Source organism: Crocuta crocuta, unplaced genomic scaffold (genome assembly GCF_008692635.1).
Source record: "Crocuta crocuta isolate KB4526 unplaced genomic scaffold, BGI_CrCroc_1.0 scaffold143, whole genome shotgun sequence".
In the NCBI taxonomy this organism is placed as follows: Eukaryota; Metazoa; Chordata; class Mammalia; order Carnivora; family Hyaenidae; genus Crocuta; species Crocuta crocuta.
In genome coordinates, this window is record NW_027529175.1 from 6,101,506 (window position 1) to 6,110,708 (window position 9,203).

Sequence of the window (9,203 nt, forward strand, 5' to 3'; positions counted from 1 at the left end):
GTGCGCCGTCCCTGCCTCCTCTCCTGTCTGGTGAGGCCCCGCTCTGTTCCGGGCAGTGGGCCGCGGTGCATGGCGAACAAGGCCGCTGCCTCCAGGGGCACATGGTGGGAGGACGAGAGAGGTGGGGGCCGTGGGACAGCACCCGCCCCGCCTGGGGGTCAAGGAGGACCGCTGGAGGGGCGAGAGGGGGGCCGTAGGAGCCCATCTGGAGGGACACAGGTGGTTCAGGCCGAGGAGTGAGGAGGCTGCAGGGCCAGCCAGGCCCCCAGCTACCACTGTGCCCTCCCTGGACCAGTTCTGGTGGGGACCTGGGGGTCACCTACCAAAGGTCAGCTCCGTGCAAGGCTCCTGGCAATCGAGCCGGCACGTGGGGCTGGGCCACGTCGAGGGTGCTGTGGGATGTGTGGCCGACCGGGCCCCCTGGCTGGGCCTTCTCGAAGCTCTTGTCTCCCTGCTGTGGGGCTGGGGCTCCAGTCTCCCCTGGTCCCCGGGGGGGTCTCAGGATGCTGGTGGAACTGGCCGGGGGCTCAGTGAGTAGGGGCTCTGTGGGGCTGGGGGTGCTGTGTGCCCAAGGGGCCCTTCCTGGGAGTGAGGCTCCTGGGGCCGCGGTCCCGCTGCCACTGTCTCCCTGCTCGCCTGGCTCCCCCGCTGGGGTCCGCCGCCCACATCCTTCCCACGTCACACCTGCATCTCCCCTTCTTTCTGTGTTGACATTTGTGGGTCTGCTGGGTCCCTGGTGACAGGCACAGGCAGCTGTGGGGGTGACGCCGGCCTGGAGCTGGTGACAGAGCTCTGAGACGACTGTAGGGGGGGTCACCACTGCCCAGGGTGGCTGCCTGGTGACCGCTGTCTGGGGCAGCATCTGTCTGTGTTGGGGGAGCCCGTACTGCACGCTGGGCTGAGCCCGGGACCAGTGAAGGCCGGCCCGGCCTCTGGTCCAGACCTTTATGACCACAGAACTCAGAGTCTCACTCTCAGAAGAACGAGGCTCACCCACCACAAAACCCACACCCCGACGGGTGTGCCCTGTGGCAGCAAGGTGCGTGGATGATTTCACAAACCCTGCGTCCGGGAAGCAGAAGTGTGAGGTTCATGTGTGGGGGTGGGGCGGAGGGGTGCCCAGCCTGGCTCCGGTGGGTTGAGGCTGTGCTGTGTGCCCTTCCAGGCCCCCCTGGGTTTGGGGGCCCTGTGCTGGCCTCAGCACCCAGGCTGGGTGTCCGGGGACTCTGGCCCCCTTTCTAGTTCCATCCAGAGAGGAAGGTCGGAGTCCCTGCCGGACAGGAGAACAACGCGTGTCTTTCCCCAGCAGTGTGTACCGTGGGCGACCAGGATGTCCTTTTGGCTGAGCATACAGCAGGCACGCTGGGCACACCCCGGCCGGGACTAAGACGGATACTCTGTTCAACAGCCCATGCTTAAGAATGCAGGGAGAAGTGTGAGTCACGTCACAAGTATTTCACGAGAAAGTCTAAGTAAGTGTAAGCGTCTGAGTGTGTGCGTGCAGGCACATGTGAGATGGGGGTGGGGTGCGGGCTGCTGTGGGGGAGGAGGGTAGTGGTAAGGACCCAGAGGTGCTGGATGAGGAGGTAGGAGCGAAGGAGAGAGATTTCCTGGTCCTGAGAGCAGAGCCCAGCCTGCCAAACGTGGAGGCTGCGGATACTGTGACTTCGCTGCTGCTGAGCATGTTGGGTGGAGAGGAAGTGAAACATGACTCAACCGCCAGAGAGCCCTGGGCATCCAGGCTGGGCGGAGCTGCGGCGCGGGCGGGATTGTAGTGAGGACTGGAGGGGAAGGCAAGGCAGGAGGGGCCGTCCCTGTCCCTGCTGGGAGAGCCTAGGGGCAAGGGTCTGTGGAGGTCAGGAGGGGCCCAGGCAGGTACCGGAGGCAGATGCCTGCCTGGCATCACCACCCCGTCTGCTGGCAGGAGAGTTCGAGGGGCCGCTGGGCATGCCCCTGGTGGTGCTGGGAAGGCACAGCATCAAGAAGGGCGGTGGTGGGGCTCCTGGACGGTGAGGTCGGCTGGTTTGTGAGAGGCAGGCTGGTTCTGGGGAAGCAGGGGATTCGTGCTCCTGTCTGCAGGCTGGGCCAGAAAAGGGGAGACATGGCCTCTCGCCAGCCAGTGTCTCGGCTTTGAAAAGCCCCATGCCTGATCTTCCACAGCTCCATAGCCACCTGGCGCCTTGCGGGGAGTGGGCGGTCCTCCTGCGGGGACGGGGGTGGATGGGCGAACCTCCTGCTGGGAGTGGGTGGCCTCTTGTGGGGGTGGGGTGGGCGGTCCTCCTGCGGGGAGTGGGCAGTCTTCATATGCCCCCGTGGTGGGGAGGCGGGTGGCTGAAGTTCTTAATACGGCCCTTTCCTCTCCCCAGGGTCCTTCATCAGGCTCCTGAGCCCCACAGCACTGTCACACGGGCTCCTGAGCCCCACAGCACTGTCACACGGGCTCCTGAGCCCCACACCACTGTCACACAGGCTGGGCTTTTCTTGCCCTAGAGGGAGGGGGCAGACTGGGCAGAGCCTAGCTGTGGCCCAGGCCTGGCTGGTGCTGAAGCCTTTGCTTTGCCCGGGTCCCGGCTTAGCTAGGAGTCCTGGGGCTCGTGCTCGAGCCTGTCCTCCAAAGCAGAGTTCCTGCTNACTGTCACACGGGCTCCTGAGCCCCACACCACTGTCACACAGGCTCCTGAGCCCCACACCACTGTCACACGGGCTCCTGAGCCCCACACCACTGTCACAGAGGCTGGGCTTTTCTTGCCCTAGAGGGAGGGGGCAGACTGGGCAGAGCCTAGCTGTGGCCCAGGCCTGGCTGGTGCTGAAGCCTTTGCTTTGCCCGGGTCCCGGCTTAGCTAGGAGTCCTGGGGCTCGTGCTCGAGCCTGTCCTCCAAAGNCTGCTGAAGCCTTTGCTTTGCCCGGCTTAGCTAGGGTCCCGGCTTAGCTAGGGTCCCGGCTTAGCTAGGAGTCCTGGGGCTCGTGCTCGAGCCTGTCCTCCAAAGCAGAGTTCCTGCTGACCCAGGACCGGGACCACAGGGGGCCTGGCACTCAGCAGGTGCTCCATGAACGAGGAGGTTTTCCCACCGTCTGGAGCTGCACCTGGTCCCGGCATCCATGACCCCTGGCAGACTTGCTGCCGTCTTTGGGGAGGCCCTGGAGCCTGCTAGGGGGGGCCTTGGATGCGGGGTCGCTACCTCACGGGGCCCAAGCGTGGACGGCATGCTGCGGGGCTGGTCTGATGGGGGGGCTCGCCCCAGGGGAGGGTGAGCGGGTAGGTGACCCCCCCACAACAAACCTGGCGGTGGCCTCATAGCCCCCACTTTGCAGATGAGTAAGTGGGGGTTCGACACGTTGTGGTAAGAGGCTGTCCTGGGACCTGTGCCCTTGGCTGTGTCCCAACTGCCGCACCTTCTGGTTCATTTAGGTCTTTTATAGGATTGAAGTCCTGTTTGTTACCCACTGTGGGCCTCATCTGGACCCTAAACTCTGCTTTTGGGGTGACCTGCCCTCTTCATGCGTGTGTGCCGAGGGCCCCCCTTGCTCTGCACGGACCTCCCCAACCCTGTTGGGAAGGCTGGGGTGTCAGATTCCTCCCCGACACCCTCCTCCGTCACCTGACACTTGATGAGAGGATGTGGGTCTCCCCCGCTGGACAGTGAGCTCCCTGAGGGTGGGCTTGGGCCCGGGCCGTCTTGCGCAGGTGCCTGCCACACCTGGCTGCCAGCGCTGGCAGGCCAGGGGCCGGCCGTGATGCTCCCTGTCCTGGGCTTGCTGGGCAGGAACCAGAACGAACAGGAGGAAGGGCAGATGGAGCAGGAAGGCTCTCACGGAAATGCCGCCTGATGATGGTAACGGGGGCTCCGGGGCTTCCCTCGGGGGCCTGGGTCTCACACCTGTGGTCTCCATTGCTGACAGCCCCATCTGAGAGCTGGAGAGGCTGGCACAGAGGGGTGAGGTGGCTCAGAAAAGATCACACAGCCAGGGAGATGAGAGGCTGGGTGATGACAGAGGCCGCTGTCACCCAGGGCGTTGGCATGCCTACATCAGTCTTGGTGGCCTGAACAAGCCTCAGGCCCTGGGTTCCTCCCAGGGGCAGGAGGGGCGGAGTCTGGAGGGTGGCCGGTGCAACCCCACGTCCAGGCCCTTCCGTCTGCTCTGTGTCCTCCCGGAGCTGCAGGACCCCGTGTCTTCTGGCAGAGAGCTGAAGAGGCGCTGGGGGGTGGGTGGGGGTCCCCATCCGAGGAGGCGGCGCCCCTGGGGCTGGCGTCGTAGGGGTGTGTGTGTGTGTGTGTGTGTGTGTGTGTGTGGCCTAGGCCTGGGGTTGCCACCGTGCAAGCCTGGTCTGTGGATGCCTGCTGGCTGCTCTGGATGGGCCTGGGCTGGGGGCAGCTTGGCAGGGGCGGGGGGAGGAGAGAAACCCAGGGCTGAGAACCAGGGGCAGGCCAGGCACAGGAGAGGGGCCGTGGCGGGCAGGGATGGGGCTGAGAGGTTGGGAGGGAGAGCCTGTAGCGGGAGAGGGCAGGGGCCCCAGCACCCACAGGCCCCGAGGCAGGTAACTGTGTCCTGCCCCCTCCCAGCATGTGACTGTGGGACCCTCTTTATTCTGCATTGTCTGATCCCAGGCCTGGAAACGTTGACCTTGCTGCTGCGTCAGAAAGCGCACTACGGGTTTCCCAACAGTCACCACATTGTCCAAGTGCGGCCCGTGCTGCCCGAGTCGTTGCTGGTGGCCCAGCGTACACGGCCCAGAAAGGTCTGTGTCCTGCGCCCCCCGCCCAACTCCACAGTTAGCTGTGGCCACAGAGGGCCGGAAACTGTCCGGTGGTGTCGGTACACTGGGACCTTGATAACTGGGGGCCCCACAGGCGGACGGGGATCATATCCCTCATCTGAGGGTCCCCACCACGTGGCTGAGGGCATTTCAGCGTGTTTGAGGAGGTGATGCCTGCCCACCCCTCCCCGCTCCCCAGGCTGGGTCAGGCAGTGCGCTGGGGCCCTTGTCCCCGGGCATGAGGCCACCTCTGCGGCCACGCGCCAACCAACTTAGTTGACAGATCAGCATCCTTCTTTTAAGTGAGGCAAGTGTGTATTTTTTAAAATAATTGGCTGCTTAATTGTGTGATGAAGAATAGGTGAGTTGCTGGCACTGAGTCATAGCGAAAAAGGCAGCCATGGCCTCACTCGGGCCGAGGCGGTCATTCGCGGCTGGGCTCACTTGCCCGGGTTCTCTCCGGGTCTCCTTGCCGTTCCGATCGGGTCGGGCTGTCATGGAACCACGTCCGTTACACCTGGCGGGGCCCCGAATTCGAAGCAGGATTTCCATCCTGGGAGTCACTGACTCGCGTGCCTTCCGTCTGTGGGGACCAGCCTGTGGCCTGTCCCCTGCGCATAGAGACTGGCCCTGCTGCGTCCCAAACATGCTGGTGAGAAAAAGAGCCTGTTGTGACCCATTTATAAAGTATTTCAGAATCGCTTACGTGAGTATTTTGTCCTAAATTCTGCGTAATTAGGAGAGAGAAACCCTACTCTGTGATTATTTTCCCGCACCAGGATAACCTAGATGAGAAATCTCTCTGTGTAGGTTTTTTCAGAAGAAGCTGTTTTAGCAGAAAACATGAAAGGAGTTGATTTTATCTGTGTTCTTCCCTCAAAGGCTTGGAAGTAGTGCGTCCCCTTAAGGACCTGCAAACCTTGTTGATGGTTATGAGATTTGCAGACCCTTTCGTTTACCAGAAGTGGAAAGGTAACCTTCACGGAAGTGTTTACAGAGTCCTGTGCGTCTGGCCGGCTTCCCGCCGGCCCAGCCCCCCGCCCCCCAACCTCAGCTGAGGCTGAAGCTGAACAGGCCCTTCTGGGTGTGGCAGCCTTGGTGTGAGGTGCTGGGGTGGGTGTGGTTGGATGAGGGGGGAGGGTCTGCTGCCCTTGTCCATTTAGGGAATGCTCCTTGAGCCCCTCTCAGCGAGGGCTCACCAGAAGGCAGCTGCGTGGAGGGCCCTCTGGTGGGGAGGCAGGTGTGGGGCCAGGTTTCTGGGGTAGCACGTATGTGGGTAGAGGAGACCTGTGGGCCGAATCTTTTTCTCTTTTTGGGGCCCCAGGCTCGCAGACCTGGAGGAATCCTGGCCCTTGGGTCACATGAGCTGCCGTCAGCGGTCACGCAGGACCCTTTTGTTTTTTTTTTTTAATTTTTTTTTTTTTAATGTTTTATTTATTTCTAGGAGAGAGAGACAGCGTGAGCAGGGGAGGGTCAGAGAGAGAGGGAGTCACAGACTGAAACAGGCTCCAGGCTCCGAGCTGGCAGTCAGCACAGAGCCCGACGCGGGGCTCGAACCCACGAACGGCGAGATCATGACCTGAGCGAAAGTCGGACGCCTAACCGACTAAGCCACCCGGGCGCCCCACGCAGGACCCTTTTGTGTGTTTACTCAGTTATTTCCGATGTAAGAGGCGCCTTCCAGCTCCCCCACAAAGCAGGAGTGGGGGCCTTGAGGGTAACCCCAAGTAACAAGGTTCTCCTTGTGGGGCATCAGCTCCCCGGGGTCCTGGTGGAGGCCTCTCTGGGCCGCCCCCACCCTTCTGGCTACTGCTCCGTCGGCCCCACGTCAGCCCAGGGGCGTCCCTCCTCCCTGACCCTCTTCGTGTGATTGAGTCTTGAAGGACTGGTAGAAGTGGTCTGGGCAGAGCGGGGGCTGGGGAGGTGACATCTGACATTCTAGGCCAGCGCAGGTGTAGCAGCACACAGGTGTGAGGGGCAAGGTGTGCTCAGGGCGGGTGGGGCACAGGGGAGAGGCCAGAGTGGCCCGAGAGGAGCTGGGGTGAGGGGGGTGGGTGAGGGAGGAGCCTGGGGGGGGGGACAAGCCCCACGGAGGGCAGGTGTTTCCAGAAGTTTCAGGTGTGGGAACAGCCTGGGATGGTAGCTGGGGCTGCCCTGCAGGGAAGGGCAAGATCGGAGCCCCCGAGACCCTGGGGGTGTCCTGGGGCTGGGAGGGGGCCGCCGTAAGGCGAAACATCGAGGGAAGGGGGTCCCGCAGACCAGGCCCAGAAGAATGTTCCCGGCAGCTCAGAGGCACGCCCAAGCTGCTGGCATGCCCCCTGGGAAGTGAGGGGCAGGGGGCACCAAGTGGGGAGACCCTGCCTCTGGGCTTAGTGCCTCCGGTTTCTGGAACAACCCCGGAGCTGACGTGGGGGCCACTGGCCTTCAGGACGGGCTTTTCGCGTGGTTGCCTTGGAGAGTGGTGCCTCTCCTGAGCTCGGTGTGCGGGGCTGTGAACCTGCCTTTATCGAAGGGGTTCCCCACCCTTGGGACCCTCGTCTTGTAGCCCCAGGGTGGGGGCTGGCTGTGCCCCTGACACCTGGGTAGTGGAGGTGCCGGGGTCCCCGCGTGGAGAACCTGCAAAGGAAAACAGGCTCCTCCTGTCAGGCGGCTCAGCCCTTGGCCAGGGCAGGCCACTCCCTGCTTTGACCTCCCCTCCCTGTGCCTACGCCCCAGCCCAGGTTGCCCCAGCGGGTGCCCCCCAAGCCATCAGGAATCATCGAGGGTCCCCTGCACCTTTCAAGGGGCCGAGATTCGAGTGCACGGAGAACCCTCGAGCCGCACAGGCAGGTGCCTCGCCGTCCGATGGAGCTGGGGGCCGTGGTTGGTGTGCGCAGCCCGCGGGCGAGCTCTCTCGTCCTTGCGTCTGGCGCTCCTTCTCCCTCTGCCCCCGAGGTGGGCCCTCCCAGGGCGCTGGAAAGGCCCGGGCGCGGTCGGGGCCTCGCAGTGGGTAGGCGTGAGCCTGCGGTCCTACAGGGAGGCCCCCCCCCCACCCTGCTCTCCTTGCTCAGAGACCCAGCATAGCAGGTGGACCGACTTCGTGCGACGGCAGTTNCAGGGAGGAGGGCGCAGAGCGGGCTCCGGGCTGGGAGTCTCCCCGGTTACGTGGCCCCGACCAGCGGGGCCGTCAGTGTCTGCAGGTGTGAGTGCGCCTGGGATGGCCGACCCCCGGCAGCCTTTCCGGCAGGGTCAGCTGTGTCACGGCTGAGGGACTCTGACCGCCTCCTGTGTGGGTGGAGCCAGGCCTCCCGGGCCGCGGTGGGAGCTGCCGACGGCCCTTCTCTTCCCGGTGAACCATTTCACCGGGTCTTGTTTCCTTTTGGAACTTGGGGGTCAGGCCCAAACAGCAGCCTCCTCTTGTCCCCTTGAGCCTCTCCCACTGTCCCCGAGGCCTCCGTGTCAGCTGCTGGCCCGGGAGGATGGGAAACCACCCTCCTGCGCGGTGCCAGCCCGTCGGTCTGGTTCAGCCAGGTCTCCACGCCTGCTCCTGGTGAGGCCTGCCCTCCCCTGGGAATCCACAGCCAGACCTTTGGACCCCTGGGCCGGGACGTGGCTCCGTCGGGATCGCGGGGCTGGAGCTGGGCGCCACGTGGGCACGGGCTGCGCGGAGCCAGGCTGTGGCGGGAGCCCCACGGCGGGCGGGACGGGGCGATGCGGTGAGCGGGGGCCTCACCTGGACCTGAGGGGCGTCTCTCGCGGGTCTGGTGACGTGCCCACAGCGCCGTAGCGAGGACGGAAACAAGTGTGGCCCCTTTGCAGGTTCCCGTGGAGGGCAAGTTCGCGTGGAATGCGGGTTTTTGTCTGTCCGCCGCTCACACGGGCTGCCTCTCAGGTGCGCCAGGCAGCATGTTCGGAGTAGCTGCGCTTTTCTGGTTGATTAAGGATCAATCAACCTTTGGCAGTGGACGCTTTTTTTGGGTCAAACTTTGGTGAACATTCTAGGCAGAAGTTTGGGTGTCTTCTGCGCTGGTAAGCCGAGGCCGGGACTGTGGCCGTGGAGGCGCGGGAGGGGTCCTCTAGCTCCTCGGCTGTTGCTGCCCGAGGATTCCAGTTATGGAAGGTACCGGACATCCTCGGGCACCCATCCTGACGAGACCCTTTAAGTGGCTTCCTCCCCAACTTCAAGAGCTGAAATGCCGGTTACTGGTCTGATTTGCTGGTGCAGGATTCTGGCTGCCCCAGGGGTCCTGGTCAGTGGGGTCTGGTCTGGCCAAGTGTTGGGAGCCCGCCTGGGGCAGGAGCCTCCGAGGTCACACGGGGACGTGGGGGGCGTGGTGCAGCTGCGGGTTCCTCTAGGGGCAGGTGCAGCTGATAAGGGGAAACAGGAGCTGCAAGTGCAGGCCCTTATCAGCTGTGCGAGGGGCCGGGGAGCACAGGGGTGAGTGGGGGAAGGTGAGTGCACGGGGGG

General features: G+C 63.8%; 1 protein-coding gene across 1 annotated transcript in view; it reads left to right on the plus strand.

Annotated features, from left to right (window-relative positions):
- Positions 1-1,151: 1,151 nt before the first annotated feature.
- The window catches only part of GRAMD4 (GRAM domain containing 4), a 69,947-nt gene continuing 61,895 nt past the window's right edge, over positions 1,152-9,203 (plus strand). The window contains exon 1 of the mRNA XM_077758037.1: positions 1,152-1,472. The gene's annotated coding sequence lies outside the window, so the exon portion shown is untranslated. The remainder of the gene's footprint in view (positions 1,473-9,203) is intronic.